General features: G+C 50.2%; 1 long non-coding RNA gene across 1 annotated transcript in view; it reads right to left on the reverse strand.

Moving 5' to 3' along the window:
• Nucleotides 1–21,623, reverse strand: part of LOC137673552 (uncharacterized) — a 143,821-nt gene that overhangs the window by 2,419 nt on the left and 119,779 nt on the right. Inside the window, exon 4 of the long non-coding RNA XR_011049756.1 lies at nt 227–284. This is a non-coding gene — a long non-coding RNA (uncharacterized lncRNA). The remainder of the gene's footprint in view (nt 1–226; nt 285–21,623) is intronic.

Below are 21,623 nucleotides of genomic sequence, written 5' to 3' on the forward strand. Positions count from 1 at the left end.
AGACATGAAAAAGCATATGATAACCTAGCGTGCTTTGAAAAATTATGGGGACTGATTTAGGATAGGGAACGTTGCTGGTTATTATAGCTGGGTAGAAGATGGGGTTGCGATGATGTTTGAAGAAGGACAAACAAGATTTTGCTCGTGGTTGAGTACTTCTGTGGTTGAGGCTCTGTCTTTGTGCTGCCCGTTGACAGCACCTGGCCAGTGAGATCCTGGCACTTACCTGAGAAGCCCAGGTCTTGCTGCAATAAATGTAGTAAGTGATGAAATTATCATCCAGCCTAGAGAAATGGATTTAACAAGATCAGGTTAAAGCAGAGAAACTAGGTAGTCTGTCAAGAAATGAAACCAAAACGTGAAAGCCAGGCTTGATGACTCTAGAGTGGACTAGTTACAAGGTCCAAGCCAGGAGTCTATTCCTGTGAAGGACCTGGGGTGGTGGCTGGCTCTGGGAGCCAGAGTAGCCCAGCTTATACAGGCACCTCTTGAACTCAGAGGTGAGGGATACAGTCAAAAAAAGGGAACAGGGGACCTTGGCCACACAAGGAGTGGCAGTGATATCACCTTTAAAAGGGTTGGGATCTCCCTTGGGTGACACCACTGCCTGCAAAGCCTGTGCTGCTTGTGGTGAAAAGGCTCTGCAGCCACCCTGCTTCCAGCCCAGCATGGCAAGGGACAGGGCTGCCATGTTCCCCCCTAGAGCCCCGCTGTTCACCTCTGAGTCTGGGGAGGACACGACGGTTGAGTGTAAGTTAGAGCAATGCAGAGCTGCTCTACCTACACGGGGCTGAGGGGCTGCTCCACAGCTGTCTGGGAAGGCAGATGAAGCTGTTACCTTTCCTTCCTCCCCAGGGAAGGCTGCAAGGGCCTGCCAGTGCCCAGGAGGGGTATCACTTCCCTGCAGCTTTCTGCAGTGAAGCTGGCAGCAGTCACCCCATGCTGTGGGCTTCACTGGAAGAGAGGGAGGGGTAGAGCTGATTCAGGTCCAGGTCGTAGTGTAGCTTCACCAGTTGATCACAGCTCTTGATTAATGCCGGTTGTAAATCTTTCCTGGGTGCTGCCAACAAGCCATCAAACTAGAAAAAAAATTTCCCCCGTGCCAGTTCCTGCAGTCCCTCCTGCAGCTCCCAAACCCTGCTGCTGCCTTGGCTCCAGCTCCCGGGTGCTGTTATCCCAACACATGGCTGCTCTAAACAGTCCACCCTCCCTCATCTCTATCTTCCTAGCTCAAGGTCCTCCTGCCTGATGTTCCTGCAGGCAGCGAGATGGAGGCAGGCCAAGGGACAATCTGTTCCTCATTGAGGTCATCCTGCAGCTTGCTGCTGATGTGGCGTTTGGGGGATGGAGCGAAAAAAATAAAATAAAAAATCTCTTCCTCGCCTGGCCTCAGTTCCAGCCATGCTGGGGGACTGATAAAGCCTGAGAAGCACAAGGCCAGCAAAGGAAACCTAACTCTTCCAGGTAACCCTTCACACCCCTACCGTCCTGCTCCCAGACCGGTGGCTAAAAACCACAGCGACTCACCAGCTGGGCATGGTACCAGGACTTTAGAGGAATATTTTCCATCTCCCTAGGAGGTCTTTCCAAGGTCCTTTTCTGGTTTTCTCTCCCCCAGTTATTTCAGAGAAGGGGCTTCCCCTCACCCTGCTCCCAGAGGCCCCCCCCCATGCTGGGAAGCTCTCCTGCCCCACAGCCCACAGAGCTGCTGTGTCATTTTAATGACCCAGCTTTAAGCGCAGCTGCCAAGCTCAGACAGTTTTCTCGGATTCTGGTGAAAAATCACAGCTGTCAGAGTTTCCTGTTGCTTTGCCTCCCCCCATTCACCCCCCCTACTAAGGAGGTGGGGAAAGCAGGAATGCAAAAGCTAAGAAGCCTTCAGTGCTGGGAACTTTTTTCTTCCCTCCAGTGCATCAAAGGCAAAATGCTCCTGCCTTCCCTTTCTGTGGCATGTGGGAGAAATCAGCAGCACCTTTTGAGAAGCTACCTGTTCCCAAATCCCAGAGCTCCCAACCCTCCCTCATGAAAGAGCTGGGCTCTGAATTTCAGATACCCCAAATTCCAAAGAGGTTTGGCTCAAGCTGTTACTCTGGAGTTCAGGATGTGTCTTGCAGTTGTGCTGTGGAGTAAAACCAGAGCCCAGCCTATTAGATAGTGCTTCATGCAAGCAGAGAAGCGTGAAAGAAAACAGAAAGGGGGCACGAGAGCTAGAGTAACACAGAGCTACTGCTGGGAAGACTGGGAGTCCCCTTTGTTTGCCAAGGCACTGTGGCATGAAGCTCAGAGCTTGGCTAAGGACTAAACAAGATGGTCCTGCTTGCAACTGCCCTGCCAACCACTTCCAGGCTGGGCAGCCCGCGAGTCAGCATGAGTGCCAGGCCTGAGAGAATACACCACGCTGTTTGTGGGGCACTGCTGCAAGGAAGTCTGCAGCCCAGAATTAATTGAGCGGCTCTGAGCGCTGCAGGAGAAATCACATTATATTCCCTTCACAGCTCTTGGGGCAGGATTGGAAGAGAACAAGAATCCCTGACTGGGATGGAGCCACGAAAGGGTCAGGGCACTCTTGTCTCTATTAGTAAGAAAAGAGATATATTTTGCTTGAGATAAGAGGCACTAGTGACAGCAGGAGGGAGGCAGAGCCTGGCACTTTGTGCTCTGCCTGTTCAGAGCAAAGGCAGGTGAGCAGAAGCTCACGAGGGACACGCTATACCCTGATGGGGTGCACAGAGGGGGCCCACCCCCTGCAAACATGCTCAGGAAACACTTCTGCAACAGCGAGCTGAATCAGTGGGGAAAGCTGCACCCCTGGTGATGCCAAGGAGGTTTGTGGCACCATTGGCAGCAGAGATTGGGTTGTGGAAAAGAAATCTCCCCTTCCTGCTCAGTGACACTGCTGCAGGGACCAGCTGGGGGGTCTGCCCCAGCCGACCAATTCTGGGGCTTTCCCTGGTCCCCAAAAATCTGGTCCCATGAGAAGAGGCCAGCCCAGCTGTACCAGGAGATGAGGAATGACCCCTGTTCTCCATGTCCAGGAAACCATCCCACCGGTTTATGATTCACAGAGTGTGGAGGCTGGTACGTGCATGTAGCCTCTTGCGTGCTAATACCAGCTGAGGATGGAGGTGGGGGAGGTGGGAAGTGGAGGGGGATGAATTCCCATTCCCTGGTATGAAGAGATCCAGACAGCCTGCTGAGTCAGCATGGGGTCAGCAGGGTAAGGCCAGACAGCCTTTGATTCCTCCAGCAACTGGCTTTCAGCTGGTGCCTTCCCACCACCCAGCTCAGCCCCTGGTATAGGAACCACACATAGAAGGGGAGCTAGCTTTTCCCTTTGCTTCTCTTTCTCGCCATAACCTTAGCTGGAGCCCTTCCCCACAATCACGTGGTGAACATGGCTCCGTTTCAAGGGACAAAGTGCAGGAGTTTCTCATTAACAGAAAATGAAAACTGCCTGCTGTGATCCAGCTGCAGTAACTCCTCTGGAGGAGGGAGAAAAGGCGCTGTGGGGGAAGAAGGAGGTAGCACAGGAAATCAAACAAGCACAAGAGCCTCACAAAGCCTGAGCCAAGAGCTCTGAGCCTCGTGGTGTTGCCCATGCACTCCGCCGAACCCCCCCTGACGCCAGCATGTCACGCTGGAGAGGACATCGCTCTGTTCCGTGAGCCTTTTGGGGGACCACAGCTGCAATGACCTGGACTTCGGTGTAACACCCAGCAAAACCGCTCTGGACACACAACATTTGTCTGGGGCTTCCCTGTCTGGCCCACACACCTGCAGCCCATGCCAGGATGTTGGGAGCAGGGAGAGCACTGCCTTCCCAGGGTATTTAGGAGCAGGGAACTGAATGAAGAGGAGGAGCAGGACAAAGGAGAGTGGTTGCTGCAGAGTTTATATCTCCCCCCTGTTCTGCCCCAAAAAATAAGAAACTGAGATTTGATTTCCCTGAGGCAACTCCCAAAGAATTTACCCGTCATTCAAAAGAAAAGGCCTCTTTTTTTCCCCACCTACAGACTTGGCTGCAAAACCAGCCTCTCACTCCACAAGAGGAAAAAAACAATACTGTTAGAGAGAGCCCACCACTGCCAAACAGATCGACCCACGGGGGCCAGGGCTAGGAGTAGGAGTGAGACGGGGAGGGAATGAAGTGGCCCTTCATCTGGTGCCCGGGTTGCCTGGGCTGGGGGTGATGCATGGTTAGCATAACTGGAAAGGTCAAGTTTTGTAACAGCCTGAAAAAGGGGATCTTCCTTCTGGGGAAACTAGGGGAGGAGTAAGGAGCAGCATCTGATGAGCAGACAGACAGATGGTCATTGACTTGCATGTGGCTTTTCATACTGCAGGAGAAAGGAGGTATTATGGTAGGACGTGCTACGTGCATCCCATAACCTAGTGAGAGGACAGGAGAGCAACCCAGCCAACCTCCTTCAGCAGCAGCAGATTCCCAAGCCATGGAGATGAAGGAGCAGACAGGGCAGAGACAGAGGTGGGGGACTGGGTGGCTGTGGGAGAGATGGGGTGACAGCACAGGGCAGAAGGGAAAATGCCGAGTTTGGGTAAAGCAGGAGCACTGTTTTCCTTCCACTGCATTGGCTCAGCACCAGGCAAATCCAGTCCCAGAGGAACTGTGTTTGTGATGGTTTATGGTGAAGTGAAACAAGCTGCTTCCCTTTTACCCCCAACACTCACATTCACTCGCTGGCACTTTATGCAGCAAGCTAATCTAAACTGAGCGAGGACCTGCCAGCATCTGCTGCAGCTTCCCCGATCCTCCCCTCCCCAAGGGAAGTTACCGACAGTAGAATCATCCTCGCATTGTCCTCCCAGCAAACGCCTCTGCTTTGCCCCAGGACGAGGTGGTGGTGCTGGCCAGGGTGGCACAGTGTTCCCTTCCCACCTCCTGGTAGAACCTCTTGTTGAGGGTGAAGGGCAGGTTACAAGAGACAAAGCCCTGATCCTATTGCCATGGAGATGTTAATTCAAGCTGAGTTCAAAGGAAATTGTTCCAGCTAAAGCTAACAAGCCTGGCAGGAAAGCCCTGCTGTCAGTTGAAAGAGGCCAGCTTCTCGTAAAAGGGGAAGGGAGGTGGGGTCAGAAAGAGGGGCCCCATTCAAAACACAAGCTCCAAATAGACACAGTCCTATTCCCTGCCTTTGAGCAAAGCTTCCCCCCCTCCAAAGTCACCAGCCGTGAAGCAAGACAGCAGAAGGTGCCAGGCAGCCTTCCCTGCCCGGGCCCTCACAGAACAGCGGTGGGGAGGCAGGGGCGGAGGAGCTAAGAGAGCAGCCTCTCCCCCCCAGGGCAGATGTGGTGGGCATGCACTGGGGCTATGGCAGCTCTGCAGCCAGCTGCTGGGCCTCCCTGCTCAGGTCGCTCTGCTACGGTACATGCTGATGACGATAATGAGTACAGGTCTCCAGCAAGGCTGGCTGTTCCCTGCCACGCACCAGCAAACGCTGAAGGAGACGGGGAGAGAGGGATCCCTTGACACTGGTGGCAGGGCTCCTGCCTTGCTGCCATGCAAGCATTAAATGCACCATGTGGTAACCAACGCCTTCCTCGTGAAACTATGAGGGTCTGCTCAAGGGCCGGACAGCGAAGGGCAGAACGGCTCTTGCTGAGCTCGTCACTGAAGTCCTTCAGGTTTTCATACAGCCAATACAGTTCCAGGTTTTAGTGGAGGTATTACCTTTGGTGTAATGATTAATCCTGGCAGGTAAGACTTGTTGGCTGGTATAATACCTTGTGTTCGTGCCTGGTATTTAGGGAGTCTTTAGTTTAGCTTTGTCTGCGAGAGCTGGGGGTGAGTATTCGCAGCCCCTCTGAGGATGAGTGGGACTCACCTGGTCATTATTTGGCATAAGGGTCCATATAGAGCATCTGGAGAGAAGGCAGGTGTGCTCTCCCACACAAAAACATCCTTGGAGTGACTTGTGGGGGTGTGAGAAAGGCAGAGGCCACAGTCTGGGATGGACAGAAGAGAGTGCAGAGCTGCAAGGTCAACAACCAGCTTTGGAAGAGATGATGAAGCAACCAGCTGCCAACCCCCTCCCCTGCCCTGCAGCAGCACTTTGAACATCTCCTGCCCTGAGTCAGAGCAGGAGCGGGCCTGCTTAGTGCAAGACTTGGAGAAAAATTATGAGCAGCCCAGCTTAGTATTAGAGGCATTAACTGTGGTTTTAAAAAAAAGAAAGAACAAAACCCCCAAGCTCAGAACAGACTCTTCCAATTGAGCTAGAATATCTTCCCATCTGCTCCGCCAGTGCCAAGAGGCAAAGCAGGCACTGGAGTCCAACTGCTCCCTGCCAGCCAGAGCAACGAGAGGAAGCTTTTATCTGCACCAGGCAGCCCTGGAGAAACTCCTGGCTGGCAAAGAAAGGCCCTGAGGCAGTCCTCTGCAGTCCCTGGCCACTGCTGGACCCTGAAGGAAAACTGCTAGCACAGTTTCCCCATCCCTTCCCATCTCCATTGCCTTCCTTGCTGCTGCTCTACAGCCCCTTCCTTCTCTTGTGAGCTCACCCTGCTGCTGGGCTCTGAACCGCTGCCAGGAGAGTGGCAGGGAGTAGTAGGAAAGCGCTGACAGCCAGTTAGTACTGCGGGTTGCACATCCCGCTGGTTTAGCAAGACTTGGGCCTTCTCCCACCTCTTCCTTTTCTTTCATCTTCCCCTGCTTCCAGGCTGTAGCTCACGGCTGCAGCTGCTGCAAAAAACAGGAGAAGTTTGCTAACAGACAGCAGAGGAGAGATTTCCCACTAATCAGAGCAATAAATGTTTTCTCTCTCGTACCTTTTTCTCTCCTCTCATCATGTCTTCTCCCTTTTCCTGTCACCTCTCCCTCTCTCGGACCCCTTTCCTTGCCAGCTGGCTCCTCTCCTCCTGTGTCACTGCTCCCTCCTGAAGCAACGCTGACTTCTGACCTGCTCAGCAACGTGCCTGAGCAAGAGGAGAGAAAGTAAGGAAAAGGGGAAGGACAGACTGGGGTTACTGTGAGCTATTAGGGCAGCGAGAGAGAAAGCAGGCAATGAAGTGGAGGAGGCAGCCTGAATATGCTAGGGTCGGAAATAACAGCAGTGCGACTTGGCACCTCTCTAGCCTCGTTCATCTTTGCACTGTAATCTCAGAGACGGGGTCACAGCATGCCCATGGCCGCACAGCCCAGAGATGGGAGAGCCAAGGGGAGGACCCAGAAACCGGGCTCTGGTCTAAACTGCTGTGCAGTTAGGAAACCTAACATGCAAGCTGAGCAGCAGCACAACTTCTCAGAAGCCCTGTCTCTTCTTCCAGGAAGGGGAAAGGATCTACTGGAGTAGTATTAGGAGAAACCGTATCACACACTCCCTTCCTTGAAATAGCTCAAGCTTCATCCTAAAGCAAGCTAGAGAGTTCCTCCCCTCTGGCTCTATCTACAAGCTGAATTATTTTAGAAAAGAAAAACAACTAGGTTAGATAGAAAAACAATTAGTCCCTCCTAGGCAGCCACAATTAAATTATTTTTCCATTTATATGTAGCCTTAACATTTCTCTCCTGCAAAATTTGCTCTGACACCCTGCTGAGGAGTGAGGTAGCATTTCTGTAGTCATCTACAATAACCTCTCCTCACCCCATCCCCTTTTTAATTGTAGGTATTGAATTAGGTGCTCTGGTCCTGTGATGATGCTGAGATGACACTGACTTGTTAAAAATCCTGATGAAGGCTCTGTGATTTCCTCCACTCTTCTAGAACCAGAGGGGAGAAGGTATTTCCCTACATCCTCTCCAACAGAAAACAAGCTCTGAATTTTGTCTCTACCAGGAACTTGGCCATCTCCCTTTTAATATCTTTGCCTTCACTTGCCCCACATTTAGCCATTCTTCCCACTGACGATTAAGTCCTTCTGAAGCAATATTTAGACCCGCCTTAATGTCTACCCCATGCTGATTGCAGAGCATCACCATTTCTTCCATCCTTCCTTGCTCTTTTTGTTCTGCACCCAAAGAACTTAGGGCTGGTTATTTTAACGCCCATTGCGAGGTCAGACATCTCGGCTTTTGACAGCTCTCATTGATTCCTCCACATGCCAACCTCTAAGCCGCTGCTTTCTTTACTGATCTGGCCTGTTTCTACATCCCTCGCAGGCATTCTGATTACTGTTAGCGTCCTTTTGAGGTGGTTATTCATCTAGCTAGAACTGGAAACCTCCCTTGCAAGGTGTCCCCACCCCCCACCTCTCAAACATTTTGAACTTTGTTTTTTTGACTTAGAAAAATCGCAAGCCTCCTCTGAGCTCCCGAGTCCAATTTTCATTCCTGTGGATTTCTCTTAGCCAACAAGGATTTGCCTATTTGAAATCAAGAACCTTATTTGCAGGCTTTGTTTGTCTTTCCATTTCATTTTAATTGAATCAGCAGTTAATCTCTGAATCCAAGGTTACTTTCTCAGTACGGTGCCCTCATCGCTTATCAAGCTCCAGTCCAGGGCAATATCTTTCCTCACTGGTTCAGTGAACGCTGGTGAAGAAACTCACTCGCTATCACATGCCAGAATATATTCCTTACTGTTATTAGTGACATTGACTTTTTCATGCTAATAAGAGACTTTTACTTCCTGAGTAAGAGCGCACTTTCTCAGTCTGTATCAGGTAAATAATTATGCAGGACTCTCTGTCCATGTCCCAGTCTGACCCTGGAAATCTCCAGCACATCCCCCTCACGATGCCAGGACCAGCCCATCTTTCTTTCCCCACCAATCTTAAGTCTAACAGATTCCTTTTATGGCATGTCAAGGCTTGGATTCGCACTATAAAGCTCTGTATTGCCCCTTCTACCATATATACTTTCGGGGAATTGTAGTTATTTCAAATCTCATCTCAGAGGCAGGCTTCCAGCTAGCACTGCTGTTTCTGCACCTCATCAGACAGATGTTGCATTGCACAGTGCAGTAAATCCTCTGCAGGGAAAGAAGGGCACGCTGCAAATGGTGATGAAATGCAGTTCCCTGAACTGGGATTCAGCACAGAAGGGACAACGCTTTACCTTCTCTCTCACTTCTAATTCCTCCAGCTCCAAAAAGCAGAGTTAAAACCCAAGGGTCTATGTTTTGATCTTAATTTCTGTTAAATGTTCCTCTCAGCCACCACAACAGCAACTACTAGATATACAGGTGCAAAGAGCTAATGCAGACGCAGGGCAATAGTACAAAGCATTCAATGCACCAGTACCTTGCTCTAACGTGTGGCAGGAGTCGAGAAGCAGTACAGAAATTTGCTTTAGTGTCACTACATCACTGCAAGAAACAACCCAAAGCAATCAATGCAGGACGCCAAGGGGATTTTCTTTTCTCTCTCTTTAATCTGTATTTGAGTTCTTCTCTAAAAATCCTCCCTTTCCCCTCCTGATGTTTCTGCCCCCTCCCTGATCATTAAAGCATTACTTCAGCCTGCTAAGGTGGGCATCAGGCCAGGCTGCTGAATGATACTGGTTGCTTGGTTTAGCACAGGCTCCTGACAGGAGGAGCCCTGCTGCCTGAACACAACGTTTGTGGCGATGTGTGGTGTTATTTACATGGGGAAGGGAAGAAAAAAATACATCTCTGTGAAATATGAGTTTTAAGAAAAGAGAGACACAGGCAGAGCGGAGTGGGAATGTGCCCATCTGAGAAAGCCATCCCAGCCCGGACCGTGGAAGAAATTAGCACAGTGCTCACAGAGAGGAACACTGCTTTCAAAGCACGCTGCGAAGGTCTGCCACAAAGCCTCATAATGGGAGAAGAAATTGGACAGACTTCTGGAATTGCTGCATGGAAACTCTACTACCAGCTGGGAGACTAATTTAGTTTCTGTTTTTTTCCCCTTCTCCCCATCCTCTCTCTTTCTTTCTTTGAATAGGAGAGCAATGCAGCCAAGGGCTCAGCTCCAGCCAGATTGTACAGGCTCGACTGGGTCACTCAGCAGAGGAGTAAACACCACGGAAAGCTGAAAGGGCTTTCTTAGGCTGTGCTTGAGCTAAAATGCTGAAGAAGAGCACAGGAAGCACTTGAAATCCCCAACAGGTTCCAGCCTGCCTGCATCCAGCCGCATTACCTGTGGTGAAGTAGAGCAGCCCCAGGACTGCTCCGAATCCCACAGTAGCCGTGGCGGGCAATGAAAGCAGAGACAGGCAGGGGCTGAAGCTGGCGAGTGCTCCGGTGCCTTCCTGCTGCTTAGCACAGCAGTGCTCCCCGCTTTGACTGGTGCCCAGCAGCAGCACTGTGATTTTGTCATTCCCAGTACAGTCCTGGTCAGTACCCTGTTGCACTTGATGAGAGATGCTGTGCCATCTTTTGGAATAAGATGTGAAACCTCCACCAAAAGTGGAGGTACCGTCTTTTGGAATAAGATGTAAACCCAGCTGTCTGACAGCCTGGACTATAAAAGTTCCCTTGGCAGTTTCTGCCAGTGTTATCTTTCTCCCTCAGCCAAATTCCAGGTTAGAAACTGAACAAAGCAGTAGTGATGAGCTGCCAGTATTTTAATGAGCAGTTCCCACAGACACCTTCCTACCTCTGGCTGTGATGAAACTCTGCGGAGCAGGTGCACATGTGTGCTCCCAGAAAGGGAGCTGTATTTACTTCTCACTTGTTCAAACAGCAGCAGTTACAAAAATCCTCTCTCATAACCATCACTCAAGCAGGGAAGTGGCTTATTTGGCAAGGAAATTGTCATCAAGAGCAGTTTGCTGGAGATGTTTACACTGTGTTTCCGAGGGTATAATGAGTGTGCTGATAAGATAGTGCAGGAACTAGCTGACTTGAATGAAGGGGGAATATGTTGGGGGGGAAGCTGCTACCTGGATTCTGCAAAGCTTTTGGGAAATACCCTGCTGGCACCCTACAGAGGCAACAGCATTTACTCTCGAGAAAGTCTTTCTAGGACACAAAAGCAGGACTGGGAGAGCTGGGATTTATCCAGGATCATGTTTTTTTTCCCCCCAGGAAGGAATCTGGGGTGTTTTCCCTGCTACAAACCCAACTATCCCTTCCCAGCATCTGGGGCATTCCACCAGGGAGGAGGAGAGGAAGAAGTACTGTCAGACCCCAAGGAGCCCTGGGTGCCTCCTGAAAATGAATCATGAAGGCACTCACCCGTCAGCCCGTCTTGGGACCCTGCGGGACAGGCATGGACCAGCACAAGGAGAGGCTGGCTCTGACATAGGCAGGTTATCATTGCTGCTTCTGTGCTTCGGGGTCTGGCTCAGCAGCTCTCTTGCTCCCCTTGGCTGGCTGCATTTCAATGGCAGTGGATTTACCTTTATAGCAGAGCACAGAAAAGCCAGGAAGACTATACCTAGTACCCCTCCAGTCCTGTCCTCTGTCCCTGACCTCTGTACGGGCACAGGAATGCCTTTCCTCCTCCTTCCCACCAGCATCTCCAGGGACACCAGGGATGGACAAACGTGGCCCTGGGCAGGTCCAGGCATCCACCCTACTGCCAAAGACGTGGGCTTGAGATAATACCCCCCTACCCCTGCTCAGCCCCAGGCGCTTGCTCCGAGCCCTGCCAGGAACAGAGCTGTGCTGGGACAGGCAGGTGTCCCAGAGGGATTTTCCAGCATGTCCCCATTGTGGAGGGGGTTTTCCAGCATGTCCCCATTGTGGAGGCCCCTTTCCCGCGGGGCTCCCAACACCCGTGTGTGGGCCACGGAGGACACCTAGTGGCTGGCAAGCCGTGGGGGTGCCCTGGCCCCACAGCACCCTGCCTGCGGGCAGGCTGCCCTAAAGACGCTCACCCCATGGCTCACCCGGGGTGGGAGCAGCAGGGCTGAGGGCTGCTGGGAGCTCCTCTCTCCCACAGCTCTCCCTGAACTCCCCTCTCCATCTTTAGTGCTCACAATACCAGCCCCAGGAAATCACGCAGTCCTGTAGCATGGAGGGGGAATGTGGGGCTCAGCACCCGTGGCATCCTACTAGCCCACGTCCTCACACAAGCAGAATGCTACATGGTGTGGAAGCAAGGAGGAGTAAGCATCTCCTGTGTACTCCCAAGCTGGACTTCCATGTCTCCCCAGCATGGTGCAGGGGACAGGGATGGCCAGGATAAGGGGAGATGGGACGGACCAGAAGGTGGCCCCTCCCTCTCCTATAGTGGCAGAGGTGGCCCTGGGTGGCAATGTGTCCCCCTGACATGGTGAACTCACCCCGAAAGGCTGTCCCGGCCAGCACAAGGGCAGGATCATTGCTGCCAGGACACAGGGAGAGAGGCAGGGAGTGCGAGGCAAGGGCAAGCGCGCCCTTCCCCGTCCCAGAGGAGAGCTGCAGCTCCCCCAGGCCCAAAGCTTTCTCACCCCATCTTCCTCCACCCCCTTGGCTTTCCTTCCTGGGTGCCAGCCAGCCCCATGATGCTACATTAGGCTGCGTTTGGACTTGACAGAGCCTCAAACTTAAATGCAATTAATGTAATAAAGGCCAGCAGCTAGTGCATGCATGCAGGCAACTGGAGCAGCAGGGACGGTTCCCTGAGTTGCCCAAGCTCCAGGTGTTCCCTGCCCATGCACAACAAGCAACATCCCTTCTCTGCTCCCTGGCATTCCTGCGGCCCACAGAGCTGCAGTGCCAGCACACAGCTCGGAGCTGCCTGGGAATCTCCCCCATTATTCTACCCTCTTTCACAACTATACCACCAACGAGGAGGCCAAATCCTGCCTCGCTGCCAGCAGCTCGCTGCTGCAGAAGCAGGCTCTGCCGGGAGGTAGCGAGGTGGGGAGGCAGGAACGCATGAGCTTTCGGGCCCTCTGGGTGCTGGGCACTTTCCAAAAATCACATGCAGCTGCAAAAGAGCTCTCCAGCCTGACCGGCCATCCTGTTCTGCGGGGCCGGCAGGCAGGCAGGCGCAGTGTCAGTGCTGGGAGGGTGGCAGAAGCCTGGCCTGAGGCTGTGCCCCTTGCTGCTGCTGCTGCCAGTGTAGAGTCTGCTACCCTGCACCTTATTATGGGCACTTAACTCACCACGGATGGCTGCGACCGCAGTGACAGAACTGCCACCAAATCCAGAGGAGAGCTCCACATGCTAGCCACACAGAAAGCCCTGCCCTGGGGAGGCAGGTGACATGACAGGGCGGACAGGCAGGCATCCATGGGCAAGGATGCAGTGGGTGGCCATGTCTGTGCCACCAAGAAGCCCATTCTCTCCCCTGACTTTGACTTAGGTCCTGCTGAAGGGGTTGCATGAGCTGGAGAAACCTTCAGAGGTTTGTTTTGCTGTGTGGGGGTGGAGCATGGACAGCTTTTTCTGCCACCAGACCACGTAGGAGTGAAGCAAAGAGTCCCCAAAGCAGTTGGCAGCAAGATGAGGGCTGGTTACAGTGAGGCTGTGAGGGGGATTCAGGGTGCAGGTGACCCTCTGGACTGCCCAGAGCAGCAAGGGTGCATCTGGAGAGAGGCAGGAGCTGGGACAGACAGCTGGGATAGCAGGGGGAGGATGAGGAGAGGTGAAGTCTGAGCTCCTGCCACTTAGCAGCAAGGTTTGGAAGAAGGTGTAAACAGGTGCTGAAGGACTGAGCTCAGTGCCAGTGATGTATGAGCTACCACAATCAGCCTGTCCCTAGATCCTTTCCAAGGCAAACATCAGACATTTTCCATCAGACATCACCCTCCTTGGATGCCAAATTTCACTCCCATTTGTGCAAGCCAGGGCTGGTGTCCACACGCTCCCTTTGAATTGCAGATCCCTTCCCAAGCCCCAGATACCCAGCGGCCCCTGACAGAAGCAGATAAGGGACCTCTGAAGACAAGCTGTGTCAAGGACTACCTGCCCCTTGCTCCCGTCTCCATCTGGATGCCAGCAACCAAAATACAGTCTCTGTGCTGCTGCCTGGAGGAAAGCAGCCTTGCTGGCCTTCCCTGCAGCTTGCTGATCCTGTTGTTTTCACCTGGAGAAGGGGACAGCATGACACAGTTGTTTCCCAGGCAGTGGCCACCACCCTAAAACCAGAGGGTGGGATTCGGCTGCAGAGGGATAATGCTGACCAAGGACAAGCAAGCCCAGGCAAGGCACGCAGCAGAGCGCTGCTCCCGATGAGTAACAGTGGCGGATGCTAACCCTCCTCGAGGTCTGGCCCTGACCCTCGCCCTGCCTCGGCTTCGGTCAAGTTATCCTGTATTTACAGCAGTGACTAAGGGAGGCTAAGGCCCCAAGTTCACTCTTATCTAGGTTTTATATTTCTCTTCCAGAATTGTTCTGGTTTTTTCCTCCTTCTCCCTTCTTTTCTCAGTGTTTTCCCTCTTCTTGGTCTCTCCTCCTTCACCTGTGTCTCATTCTTCTTTTGCTGCCGATTTTTTTCTTCTGTATTTATAGAGGAAGGGAAGAGGGGAGTAAATCAAGAGATACACATGCGCGCACACACACACATACTGGATATTTGTCTCGCTCAGTCACAGAGTGAATAAGCGTCCTTGTTTCAACATGTTTTCCCATTTAACTTCCCAGGGGCTGTTCAGAATGAGAATTCCTCTGAACAACCAGACACAAGAGCTGAGCTCACAGTCATTTGCTGTGCGTGGTGGCCTCATTCCTCAGGCTTCCCCCCGTCCTGCGCTCCGATTTCCAGGAACCCAACAATGACACAGACACCCACCGCCTCCCCTAAAGCCTCCTCGGCGGGCAGGGAAGCCCAGCGAGGTCAGGCTGCAGCTCCCCAAGCGCTGAGCTGTCTCCTGGCATGACAGAGCAGCAGCCCTCGCACGGGGAAAACCTCCAATGGAGGTTTCTGCGCAGGGCAGAAGCCACGGGCAGCCACGACCTTGCCTGCTGGGGTTCTTCCACACCCGTGGGACTGCTCAGACCAGCCCTGCTGCCCTGAGTGGGTGATGGCTCCCCATCCCTCTCAGCAACTTCCCTGCAGGGAGGCCCATCTCAGGAGCTGAGCCTTCCGCAGAGAGGGCTGACTCCAGACACTGAGGCTCCTGCAAGAGGCTAAATAAGATTTGAGGGAGACAGCACTTGCTCTTAGCAAGGAAGACACTGGCCAGGGGTAGAGCTGATCCCACAAGCCTGAGAGCTTGCCATCACCCCCGGCACGGGATTGTGAACAAGCACAGCATAAGGGGAGGAAGCATCTACCCCTTCCTCAGCCTCACCTGCACTGCACTTTTGGGGCAGAGGTTGCCCTTTGCTAGAAACAACCACTGCCTGGAGGGAAGCTTAGCTTGATATTGCCAAATACAAAGGATTTCAGAGTAATTTGAGCGTTAGAGAGACTCTGTTAATAGCTCTCTGACCTTTTTTTCCCTGCCTGTCCTTGTTCTGCTCTTCTTTATCCATCCATGTTTCCCTTCTTTCTCTCCACCTGCCTCCTCCAGGCTCGGCACTGGGAGTCACACCCTGTCCCATCAGCTTCACTTGCTTTCACTCCCAGACGTCACCAGGGAGCTCAGACTTTCATGTCATGACGGCAGGACTCTGCACCGACAGGGAAGCTGGGGAACAGCTGCTGACCTGGGGGAGCACAGATGCTTGGAGAGAGGGGACAGGGAACCATTGGATTGCAGAGAAGGGGGTGCCCTTTAGAAAGAGACTAAGGAGGAGCAAGCAGTGATGCTCCTTATAACCACCTTTTATGATCCATCACCAAATGCAGAGCTTCTTCCAGCTCCATTAGCACAGAGCCTCGGGACTGAGCCGTGCAATGTCAAGCCTGCCTATAGCAGATGATGGGGACTTGTCAAGTCTCTCTCATCACAAATGAAACTCTCACCAGTGGTACCCTCAACACTTTCCTAGCCTGGGCTCCATCCCACAGCACCTCTCTCCCAGTCTAGGACCCCAGAGGGAGAGAAACTGGCCCTCTGCTCAGGGAGGAAAGGACCGTACAGGAGTCCTGCCCCAGGTATGCCCTAGAAAGCCTTTCCCATCTGCTGACACACTGTACCAGAAACCTCCTCAGTAGCTCAGCTACTAGAACTGTATCTCACGGATCAGTAACACAGACTCTAGAGGGGAAACAAGTTTTTAAGCAGTGGGGCAGGGACAAAAAGGTCTCTGGGGATTTCCAGTCTCTGCCTTTGGCTTGCTGAAAAAACAACGTTTTTCAGCTTTGGCAGGCCTTAGTTTCCTGAGGTGTAAGATGGAGACGACGTTCCCCTGCCTTGCAGAGTTTCATGCAGGGAATTTTTGTCTGAGATGCAAACCCATAGAGAACTATACCTAACAAAGTAATTCCTGCTGCCGGGGACAATAGGAATTATGCTAAAAGTTATCATTTCCAAGCATCAGAGAAAAAAGAGCATCCTCACAGAAGAGTACCCAAAGAGATCCTGGGCTATACCTGCTAGCACCTATAGCCCAGGACCGAATCTTCTTTCTGGAAGGAGTGCAATCTGTTACAGCTATCCAGATATCAAGAAATTCAGTTCTGCCAGCTCCAAAGCAGGGAATGTTTTATTCCTTCTTCTACAGCCCACAAAACCATAAGATTATACGAATTGTCAATTTTACATTAATAATATCTATCTGTTCTAGGATGCTTTGTTCCCAAAGATCCCAGAGCACTTTAAAAGATCATCAACAGGTTGGAGCAGAACAGAATCACGGTCTCCCAAGTTCGTATGTGGAACCATCCACGAAATCACATCTGCACAGTTACTGAGGCTGACTTGAAAACTGCCAGTGACCACACTCCAAAGAAATCAAAAGAAAATGTGCCATCATACAGCAGAAGGTAAAAAAGCTCCAGTGGTCCTTGCCAATCCAACTAAGGAATATTCCTTCTTCCTGATCCCAAATTTGGAGATAGTGTTTTAGTGCTGAGCAGGCACCTGAGAGGCACAACCAGCTCCACCCAACTTCCCCATCTCAAGCTGTGCCAATCTCTAGTGCATGAAAAGGAGGAGGAAAAGAAAACAAAAACTGAAAACCAATGACACAGAAACCAAGTTAATCATCAAAGAGGGGGGGGAAGAAAAATCCTTTCTGGCCTCTACAGGCAACCAGCAGAAGCCTTGAAACACAGCCTCTATTAATTAATTAAAAACAATATGAACATGGTGCAACAAGTCTTGTAAGCACATTGAAGGCATGCAGTATCATCCATATGCTGTTATGCAATGTGTTGATGACTGTAGCAAGCTCATCTTGAATCCAGTTTGGATGCTGGTGCCCAAGACTCTGTTTCAAAGGCCATCCCTGAACTCTGCTCCTGTGATGTCTAGAAATCGTATTCTAATTTCTAGCCTCTATTTTTAAATGATCATATTTACCCTATTTGATCTTACACTAGCACTGTCCTTTAATTCAAACAGATTTCCCTCTTCAGCTGGTATTCCCTTTCCTGTCCTCCATATGAATTTAATGCTGAGTAGTCATTTTCACCTTCAGCCTTTTCGAAGGTGAAGACTCAGCATAACCACTAGAAAGGGGTCCTCCCCCAGGCAGCACATATCCTCCAGTTAATGCCCTTGTCCCGTCACACACCCTCTCACTCCTTCAGTGAATCACCCTCCTGCACGCTCACTGAGTATCGTTGTTACACAACGGGTATTTATATCCTGCCTGTAACTTGTTCCAATAATTAAGATTCCCCATGGTCGAGCTCATAGCCTGCAGGCCTGATTTAAGCCCTGGGAAGCTTGTGTTTGGCCTGCCATGGTACCCTAGAGGAGCTATTCAGATGCGCACACTACCCTAAAAATCCAAGTCCTCCTATCTGAAGCCAGGTCCTGACCATCTTCACCAACCCTCAATTCAGCATGCCCACTAACATGAAAATGCATCCCCCAAATAACTGATTCCTCCTGGTTCAGCTTTCCTTCCCTTCATCACCTACTCTAAGACACACAGCTGATTCTCACACGGAGGCAGTGAGCCCAAATTGTCACAAATATCTGAAATTAAGTTTATGCCATGTAAATTGAGTCTCTCTCATATAAATCACGTCTCAGAGAGTATCCGTACATCTGCTTTAAGCACACCTGCAGCATTGTTGTTTTTCCCCCCTGTACTCTATACAGGATAGCTCTACTGATCTGGATGCACTGCTGACTGAACCTGATACGTGTGAAAGCAACATGAAGCCTTCAACTCGTTCTGCCTGCTCTGCTGTTACACGGGGAGCTGGTTAATGCATGGTCATTGCTCAATGGTGTCTACATGCTTGATGGATTGATTTCCTGCGCTTTCTTGCAGCAGGAATAGCCTGCATGCATTTCAGCACAACATTTTCTGAGCTGTAGACTTGTTTTGTATAAAGGTGTAAGAAATGAGAAAGGACTGAAAATATGTAGGATGTGAAAGGGAGTGTGAATTAGTGGGTAGAGCACAGAGTAGGCAATTAGCAGACAGGTTCCTCGCTCCTAGTTTGGTTGGAGTTGTTGTGAGAACTGGGGCCAGTGAATCATGGGCTGGTTGATCTAATTCACTATGACTCTCCATGACTTCATCAGTCATTGGTGTTTGAAACCCTTCTCCGGAGCCTCTCTAAAGGAGTGCCCCAGGGCTGGCTTAACTGTTTCTAGTCTATTTAGTTTGAAATGGACCCAATTTTTTCCACTTTTTCCATCCTGGGGAAATTTTTTTTTTTTTTTAGGTACTTACCCATGAAGATTTTTCTGCAGCACACTGTACAGTGGAAACACTTTTGTACAAGCAATAAAATACCCAAACTTACTGATGTATATATAATGAAAAAAAATGAAGTTCAAAACAAGAACAAAAGCCTCACGGAATATTAAAAAAAAATCAAGGATTTAGAGGGGTCGCAAACATGAAAAATAAGAGAATAAGCAAGAAAAAGGCTGCATAACAATTTCAGAAAAAAGTTTCATTTTTGCTTAAAACTTTCAGTCAGTTCCACAGCACATGCCTCAGTTTCCCTAATTGCCACATAGGGTTAGCAACCCAGACCTATTTTGCAAAGGTGTTGTCAAGTTTAATTTGTGAACCTTTGAAAAACGCTCCGAGTTTTCAGATGAAAGGCACTGCAGATGCCAAACGTGGGTGTATACTCTGAGTCAGAGGGATAGACATGGGCATATTGTGTGATCGGCTTGACGCAGTGCAGTAGACAGGAGACAGTTGTCTTCTGCAGGAAATTTAGGGATGGCTGGTGCAAAAATCACAGATGATGCTTACACAGGTGTGAACTCATGCTATAGAAATCAGGAACCACCCTCCGGGAGGTGCAAAGATAAAGCCTGCAATAAAGAGACGTCCAGGCTGTACTTTACTTTGGCTTTTAAATTGCCTGAAATACATGTGTGCGCACAAGTCGTCTAAATATGGTTGGGAACTGAAGCACAAATTGTCTAACAAACTACCCTTTAACTAACGAACTGCCCTTTAACCCCGGTAGTCCTCCTGTGATTCCCAGGCAGAATCAGCCAGCATTGGCAGTGGTTATGAGCACCAATAAGACCACGCACTCCTCAAGCTTCAGATGGGTGGGAACAGTAGATTTCCCAGGAGAGGCCAGAAATAACAAGAGAGAGGTGGGCCCCATCTGCAAACAATTTTTTGGCATGAAAAAGACACGATGAGGTGTGATGAGGTGCAGACAGGTGATGGGGAAAAGAATGGGCTTGGCCTTTGGCTACGGAGCAAAGCCACAGTCCCAGGACGTGCGGCAGCAGTGGTGATGCATTCAGCTCTCGCTGGTCACACGCGGGCCTGCCATGGTTTTACAGGCATTTGCAAGCAGGACGTGCCCAAGGTGCTAAGGCCAGGCATGTGGGATGCTCCGAGAGTGAGCTGGGGTTGAAAGGGGATCAGTGAAAGTGGCATTACACAGAGGTGACTGGCAGCAGTGGGGAATGTTCCTTGTGCACACTGGGTGACATCCTTCCTTTCTTCCTGCAGACTCAAGGGGGGTCAGCCCAGACTACTGGCAACACATTCCTCTTCAAGAAATCCAGTTTGCACTTGGCTCCATCAGTGCAGCATCTGCACATGACCTCCCTCTTTCTGTCTGACACAGAGAATTTAAGCTGAGGATTCTCCAAACTTAAGCAGCAAGGACAGATGCCACACAAGCTATTCAAAAGCCAAAGCAGAACCTGCAGCCTTATGGAACATACCGACCATCACAAGGGCTGACAACAGCCCATCTGATTGGAGCAGCATTAGATGACAGACATGACAATGGCTTACATCTCAAGTATGGCCAGAGTTCACCAGTACTGCAACAAACGGAGGAGCTAAAGCCATGGCTGGCATCAGTGTAGGTCAGGCAAAGCACAGCCGGAACCTGACTTATTGCAGGGTACCAGTCTTGTATGTGCCTCTGCACAGACAGAAGAATCAATAACAAACCTCCTCCTGAGCCCAGTTACCCCTGAGTCTGCCTGGAATAACTGGATTAAACTCATTTACTCTGGATTTGCATCAGTAAAACCAAGATAAAAAATGCAAGCCTTAATCTTTTAACTGCCTTACCCAGTCCAAAATCTTAACAAAGTGTCAGGAAAACAAGAGAAACCAATGCCACCTTCTTCCAAGTTAGACCTCTTTGTACAGATGTTGTTTCGTAAGTATTGGAAAAGCTCTCCTGTCTTTTCAGTACACGTGAGAACAGGCGCCTCCACCTTCCAGTATTTTTAATTACTTGGAGATCTATAGGACTGTTGATGTTATAAAGATCAGCTCAGCCCAGGAAGCCGGGGGGGAAGAAATACGCATATATGTCAGGCAATCTCTTGCTTTTATGAAATCTGTTTTTAAAAAATAGCATTGCCCTTTCCTATGCTAAAGAATGACTTCTGACTCATGAAAGACTATCGTGTTAATAAAAAGCCTGTCCATTAGAAATGACTGCAAAAGGCATGGCCTTTCCCAACAACTACTGTCCAAAAAAAAAAAATACTGTATACTGAATCATTTCTTATATATAGAGAGCCATAATGACATACCGGCAGTAAAAGGGGTTGGATCTATGAGCCAGGTGTCCCAACTGCATTTCAGTTGAAGAGAAAAAAAATTTCTCTGTCCTCTTCTCCCATTTTGCACAGACAAAGCCCTTAGAAACTGTATCTGTAAGACAGACACTTCCTGGCTATCTCATTCTCATATCAGATCCAAAATGTATGCTGTTCCTGTTTTGGCCTGCACCTCTATTTCCTCCACACCTAAAAAAGAGCTGCAAAATGCAGACCTGGATTTTTCTTCCACTACCTAGGACACTTCCAACAGGGGTTTTTGTTACGGATTTCTAATGAGAAATTAGTACAGACTAAAAATCACTTTCTCCAGCAACACCATCATTGCATTCTGTGAAAATTAAACTAAGCACAAATCTTAGGTATGGCTAATTTACACCCTGGACATTCATCTTGGAGCAATCTCACTGAAATTCAGAATATAATCTATGTTAAATTGATATGATGTGACTGGAAGGTCAACCTCCTCCTTTTGAAGTTGATGGAATTCACCAGGGCTTATAAAGACCCTTTTTCTTCTGAAATCATCTGTGATTCCAACAAGTTGAACATTTCCCAGGAATACAGCAAGTGGAGACAGATCTATTTTTAAAACTCTTTCTCAGTTCTTTTTTCTTGCAAGAAATATTTTGGCCATCTAGCTGTAAAATACTTCCTCTTCCAGGTGTGTTACAGGTATGTGTCTCAGTTCAGTGGACATTCATGGGAAGAGCTACATAAGGTACACCTGAACCCTTATTTCAGTGAG

Source organism: Nyctibius grandis, chromosome 25 (assembly GCF_013368605.1).
Source record: "Nyctibius grandis isolate bNycGra1 chromosome 25, bNycGra1.pri, whole genome shotgun sequence".
NCBI classification, from domain to species: Eukaryota; Metazoa; Chordata; class Aves; order Nyctibiiformes; family Nyctibiidae; genus Nyctibius; species Nyctibius grandis.